Consider the following 7,362-nt stretch of genomic DNA (forward strand, 5'->3'; position numbering starts at 1 on the left):
TAGCTTCAAAAGACAATGAAGCTACTGCTCCTGAACATTCTGTGCCTGAGTCTGCTGCAGGACCACAATTCAACTATCATATTGCATACAAACCCCAGGTCCAGAAGACGATCCCACGACTGCCAAGGTTCCCAGGTCCTGCATCAGCCCCTGGTTCCTTCAACATCAACGGCTTCAGGGCAGATAACACGTTTTTCGACCGCTCCAAGAACCCTTATTCAAGGGAACGGATTGTATCAGATAGGTTCTGGAGCCATCAACAGCGCAACTATTATTCATGCATCCTATACAACCAAGGCCGCATCTTTCCTCACAAGCGCCTTGAGGTTGAAGCTGTTGCTGGTCTGCCTGGTCTGGAAGAAGCACTGGATTGCTTCAAGCAAGTTGGTTTGCTGCCGTTTATAACTGATGAAGAGCACTGGAACGAAGAGCTTCTGCTCCAGTTCTATGCCACTTTGCATATCAAAGGCTATAACAGAGATCCGAAGACATGGATTCTAGAGTGGATGACAGGCAATATCCATCATGAAGCCAATGCTTTCGACCTAATTGAGCTTACCGGCCTTCCCACTCCTGGCGAATTCTTTGAAGGGTGCCAACTCCATGCTGAAGCAATTGAGAGCATATTTCAGCGTCCTGAGCCAGACATGAGTCAGATGCTCTCAATGATGAAGCCACTGCCTCCTAATGCACCCTATCCAACTAGGTTCTTCGTTGAAGACTTAGAGTACTTGCCCAGAACAATATATCATATCATAAGGCGGACTCTATGGCCTGTTAAGGGACACTCTCGATATGCGACAATTGATGGTGCAATGAAGACTCTCATCTTCTGCATTCTACATGGAAAATGCTTCAATGCACAGGATCTCTTCATCCATCACTTTGCAGCGTCTGCCTCAGAACTGTTTGGATTGAAGTTCTATGCTCCTTGGGTTATGAGGCTGATCAAGCTTCACTCTGCAATCTCCTATCAACCCTCAGCCCGCAACCATAAGATATTTCTGCCAGATGTGGACACATCTGCTGAAGCAATATATCCAGAGCCTAGCAAGCAACCTTTAAGTCTTCAAAATGCAGAACACCAGAGCTTCACTCAAAAAATTGAAGGTGTTGAAGCTCTCTCCCGAGTGTATCCAATGGCTGGCACCACACGTGCCCCTGCATCAACTGAAGCCACTGACAGCACAGCTGCCAAGAGACCCAAGAAGCGCGCTCGAGCACTCAATGACAGAGAGCTTCTTGTGGCTCTTCACCAAAAGCAAGATAGGCATCACGACTGGCTCAAACGGCAGATGAGAAGCATCATGCAAGACGTCAATCGCATCAGAAATCTGGCAACCAAGAATGCGTTTGTCGCACATGAGACCTGTCGCCGCACTTGGAAAGGCCTCACCATGATGAGCAATGAAGCTGAACTGCAAGAGGATGGCTTCAGAGAGAGATTCCAATTTGACTCCACGCCTCCAAGAAGAGCTGTGATGCGAAGCACACCATCACTTGAAGAGTCAGAATTCTCTTCTTCTACTGCCACCGTGTCTGCCCGGATCATTGAAGAAGACGACGATGCAACATCATATCCACCTGCTTCAACACACGTCGAATCTGCACCAAGCTCATCTGCACCGCCACCAAACAACTCCACCGACCCTGCTGCGCCTGGGAACGCATAGAAAACTCTATGTCTTCAAACCTTTTTGGTCATCACTGACAAAAGGGGGAGAAGCATGATGTTTATAGTCTTCAAGCGGGTCACGTTGGGCGGGTGCCTCTATATTTTGCTACCTTTTGCTTCGTGCTTACAACTCCCGTTTTTGCTACACTTGCTTCTTTGAGTTGTAACACTTAGCCTTGATGGCCGTCTGCTACCTGCTTGTCACTCCGTTATGCGAAGATAAATTCCGCATGTGCGACGATAAATTCTGCACTCATCTCTTACTGCAGACGTCCATCTTCCATTATGCATGTCATTATCTTCATATACTTTCACATGCATAGTGGATTGTCATCATAAGTTGAAGTGGATCTCCACAAGTACCACCTGCCATGTGCATTTGCATTCAAAAGGCAAATTACTTATATGCACATCTTCAGTGGGAGCCCTTGCAACTTATGAAGACAAGTTCATTTACTATTTCAAAAATAATGTTCCCCGTTGAAAACTTCAACTAGTTTTTCATCAATCACCAAAAAGGGGGAGATTGTAAGTGCATCTAGTGCCACCCCTAGTTGGTTTTGGAGTATTGATGACAAACCTAGTTGAGGGACTAACGTGTTTGTGAGAATTGCAGGCAAACACAGGTAGAAGTCTCTCATTGATTCGGTTTTATTACCAGAGATGACCCCTAAAAATGTACCAAGACATTGAAGACAATGGTGGTTTATGAAGATATTCATATTGAAGACAATGACATGAGAAGACTCCCTATGAAGCTTATTGAACTCGAAGACTTAGATCCTTCGTAGTTTTATTTCATTTATGTAGTGTCATAGGAATCACCGTACTGTTAAGTGGGGTCCAAAAGAACCAGTCAGAATGACTGTAGTGATGCCTAATTCAAATCCTATGTCTTCGAGCGAAGACTTTGAGAGAAAATCTTGTCCAGAGTCAGACAAGTCAGCTTTACTTGCAGCCCAAGTAAAGTTGCCGTGTGAGTTCAAAATTCGACCGTTGGTACACGTGTCAGTTCCTTAGTGACCCAGGGTCATTTCGGACAGATCAGGTCGGGTTGCCAAGTGGCTATAAATAGTCCACCCTCACAACCATAAACGGCGGGCTGCTCAGATTTCAGCACACGGCTTTTGTCATTTGAGAGCAACCCACCTCGAAGCCTTTGAAAGAAAAATTCCTAGTGAGGAGAAAAGCCCTAACCACCCAGAGCCAGAGTAAATTGGGCATCACTTAAGTCTTCGTGTCTGTGTGATTTGAAGACTTATTACACTTGAGGACTGTGCATCCTCCAGACGGTTAGGCGTCGCGTTCTGAGCATCCAAGAGAAATTGTGGATTGCCAGTGAACGAAGTCTGTGAAGGTTTGGGAGTCTACCTTGAAGACTTACCTGAGTGATTGGGCGAGGTCTGTGTGACCTTAGCTCAAGGAGAAAACGGTGAGGACTGGGTGTCTTGGACTAAGTGTCCTTGACTGGGTGTCCGGGACTGTGTGTCCTTTGGTTTAAATACCTAGCCGCTCCAACCAGACGTACAGTTGTCACAGCAACTGGAACTGGTTCAACAAATCATTGTCTTCAACATGTCACTGGTTTCATCTTCACTTCCTTTCACTTACAGTTATTCATTGTGAAGCCATTGCATGCTTGCTTTATCTTTTGTCTTCACAACATGAATGTATGATCTGTTCGGCTTCATAACTTCTTCCTACCTGATCCTTATTACACTGAAGTTGTTTGTCATTGCGCTTTCACTCTATTGAATACATGACCATGGCTGGCCTAGTGTAATCCAACTTTCGCTGCATAGTAATAGGTATAATCTTCATTGTTTGTCTTCATAACTCTCACGTATTGAAGACGTTCATAAAAATCGCCTATTCACCCCCCTCTAGTCGATATAACGCACTTTCAAATCCCACCTTCATTGCTGGCGGCACACTCCCCAACTCCCCCGTCTTCCCGAAAGCAACGGTCTCCTCCTCCAACCTGGTGTAACGCCCCAAGAACGGAGCTTCAGATGCCTTCCATGATTTCCGAGGTTCGTCGTGTGATTTGTTTGGTTCGTTGCTTTCATTTTTGCATCATGTGCATTGCATCATGTCATCTTGCACCTCTTCTTAAAACTCAACCAATTAAATTGTATGGATCTTCGATTCATTTAAATCGAGGGTTATTCACTATGGTGATTTCTCTTTAAAACATATTCACCCAATATTTTAGGGAACTATAAAAATTATATTCCATTGTTTTGGAATCACCCATGAACCCACTTGCATATTAAATCCCTTCGCCTTTTCTTCTTCAAATTTTGACTCTGTAGCCTTGCCAATAATTCTTTTACCACTTTCTGGAGCTCTACCAAAATTCCATTTTTGGACCTATCGAATACCCACTTCCTTCTCACACTCATTTGAATTAAATTCAAATGAGCTTGAATTGAAACTTCACACGTGTGCTCTTTACTATTTTCTTGGAACATGCACATTTTTGTGAGCTCAAGAAAATTGCCCGCTTGCGCAAATTCTTGTCCTATCTCTTCTTTCTTCTCCTTTTTCTTAGTTTTTTTCTTCTCTCTTTTCTTCTGTTCTTAGAAGAAGAAGAGAGAGGGAGAGAGAAGCCCAGCCCAGGCCGGCCTCACTAGGTCCAACCCCCCTAAAGCCCACCTAACCCTCTAACCCTAGACCGCACCTAGCAACCCCTGGCCTGATCCCCTCACCCTCTTCCCTCATTCCCTTCCATCAAGTGCCGCCAGGTGCCTCGCTCCCCATCTCCCTCTCATTCTCCAGCGTCCCCGCGCACGCCATGGCACCTCCAGCTACGTCGCGCCGGCTGGCCACCAGAGCTGTTGCCGGCTGCCACCCCACCGCTCCTTTCCATGCGATCCCCCTCTTCCTCAACTCCCACTGCACCCTGCTGCTGCTGCCTCCATCCTCCGCCGCCATCAAGCTCCAGCCTGGAGGTCAACTCCAGCGCCCCCTGCCTCGCGTCGTCCCACCGCCTCCGTCGCACCATTCCTCAAGCTCTCTGGTCGCCTCCTTCACGAGTTGCCCGTCCAGGAGCGCCACGCTGGCCACCCCAAGCTCGCTCCTCTGCTGCCCGTATCCCGCTACCGCCTTGCCGCCATCAAGCTGCGCTGCAGTGCTGTGTTCCTCTGCCCCAATCTCGCCTCCGGCCATGGAATCCGAGGGCCACCTTGCGCCCGCGCCTTTTCCTCCCTTCGTTAGGTCGCAAGCGCGCCACTGCTGCCCTCCTGCTTCGCCTTCTCGCCGGAGATCAGGTCACTGCGTCTTCTTCACCTCCTGCCTGAGTCCCTACAACAGCCCCGGTAGCCGCCGTCCCCTGCCGGTGGTCTCCGCTGTCCCGGTGCACCTCCGCGTGCTGCTACCGTTGACGCCAAGTCGGACGACTAACGAACGAGCTGTGCCTTCGGGGTTTTTCGCCAAGTTCCCGGTCCGATGAATGTTTTGGAATCGCGAAGTCAAACTACAACGCGAAGACCATGTGCAACTACTGATCCCGTGGATGTCACCAAGTACCTCTACCAACGACCTGAACATCTACGTAACGTGTACCACTCCCACCGTCTTCGTAATCGCTAAGAACGACAAGTACCTTGACGCCCGATGCATAGAACAACTACCGTCGCCGATGACTCGGGTGACAGAAACGCCAAGTACCCCTTCGAGTTGACGAGATCGGCAAGTCCGAAGACCCAAAGTACCTCTTAGAAATGACCAAGTACCACTACCGTCGATTCTCGAAGACCCCATGGACGTCAAGTTCCTCGTTGTGACCCCGAACACCTATGGAGTGTGTACAACTACGAAGCGAGAACGACTACTTCCACTACGAACGTCCCGAGAACGTCCACTTCCCATACACCGCATCGAATCCGATTCGCTCCGAAAAACGCAAGCTTCAAAGGTATAACCCCGAGACGACATCGTGGAACGAATGCATGTGTGTTGTATGAGATGCCCGTGTTTGCACCGTGCCCCACTTGTTCGTCGCACATCTTCACTCATTTCCTTGCCACCGTCATGTGGGACACCTGGTATCCGGGATCACTCCCCGTTGCTCTTGCACGTATCCATCACCCCACTTGTTCCTTGGACCGAGTTATCGGAACCGGGATGTTGCCATGGCGCCATGTCCATTTTCAGCGCCGTGGCACCATTCCTGTATCGCCGCCGTGGCACCCTTTTGTTCCGCCGTGGTCACAAATGCTCTAACATGCTCATGTCAACATTTTCGTAAAATTGCATAAAACTTGCACATGTCATTCGCATCATGATAATAACATTTAAAATGTTTAAAATTGTTGCTTGCATTAAATTGCTAAATGCATATGGGGATTCTCCGGAATTATTGTTGTTTGTTGTTTAGGGCCACATTTAAATTGCTTAGATAGTGTAGTTTAATTGTGTTTCACCTCTTGCAATGTTTGACAACATTTAATATTGGTGGGTACATAAGCGGGAGAGAACTAAATAATCGAATGTGGTGTTTCGTCAATATGCAACTCGTTGCATATTGAGCTCCACTTAAACTTGTAGTTTTGTTTGTGCACTTTGCCATGCCATGCATATTTAAACCGGACATGCATCGTACTTGGTTGTGCATCATGCCATGCTTATGCTTGTGTGTTTACCATGTTGTTTGTTTCTTTCCGGTTTTCTCCTCTTGTTAGTTCCGGTAACATTACGATTGTGAGGATCCGTTCGACTATGTTGGTTCATCTTCTTCATGGACTCGTTCTTCTTCCTTGCGGGATCTCAGGCAAGATGACCATACCCTCAAAATCACTTCTATCTTTGCTTGCTAATTATTCGCTCTACCGCTATGTCACGCTACCTTCCACTTGTTATATCATGCCTCCCATATTGCCATGTCAAGCCTCTAACCCACCTTCCTAGCAAACCGTTGTTTGGCTAAGTTACCGCTTTTGCTCAGCCCCTCTTATAGCGTTGTTAGCTGCAGGTGAAGCTGAAGTTTGTTCCATGTTGGAACATGGATATGTTGGGATATCACAATATCTCTTATTTTCATTAATGCATCTATATACTTGGTAAAGGTTGGAAGGCTCCGCCGTATGCCTGGTGTTTTGTTCCACTCTTGCCGCCTTAGTTTCCGTCATACCGGTGTTATGTTCCTTGATTATGCGTTCCTTACGCGGTTGGGTGTTATGGGAAACCCTTGACGTTTTGCTTTGAATAAAACTCCTCCAGCATGGCCCAACCTTGGTTTTACATTTTCCAAACAACCTATCACCTTCCCTTGGGTTCTGCAGACCTGAGGGTCATCTTTATTTTAACCCCCCCCCCCTGGGCCAGTGCTTCTCTAAGTGTTGGTCTGAACTAGAGCCCCTTGCAATGCCACCTCGGGGAGACTTGAGGGCTGGTTTTAGTTATACGGATTATCGACACATTGGGCGGCTTTGCTGGTCTTGTTTTACCATTATCGAAATGTCTTGTAACCGGGATTCCGAGACTGATCGGGTCTTTCCGGGAGAAGGAATATCCTTCGTTGACCGTGAGAGCTATGATGGGCTAAGTCGGGACACCCCTACATGGTATAAAATTTCGAGAGCCGTGCCCGCGGTTATGTGGCAGATGGGAATTTGTTAATATCCGGTTGTAGATAACTTGACACTTGACTTAACTAAAATACATTAACCGCGTGTGTAGCCATG

This window comes from Triticum urartu, chromosome 3A (genome assembly GCF_056163025.1).
Source record: "Triticum urartu cultivar PI428250 chromosome 3A, HENAU_Tu73, whole genome shotgun sequence".
NCBI classification, from domain to species: Eukaryota; Viridiplantae; Streptophyta; class Magnoliopsida; order Poales; family Poaceae; genus Triticum; species Triticum urartu.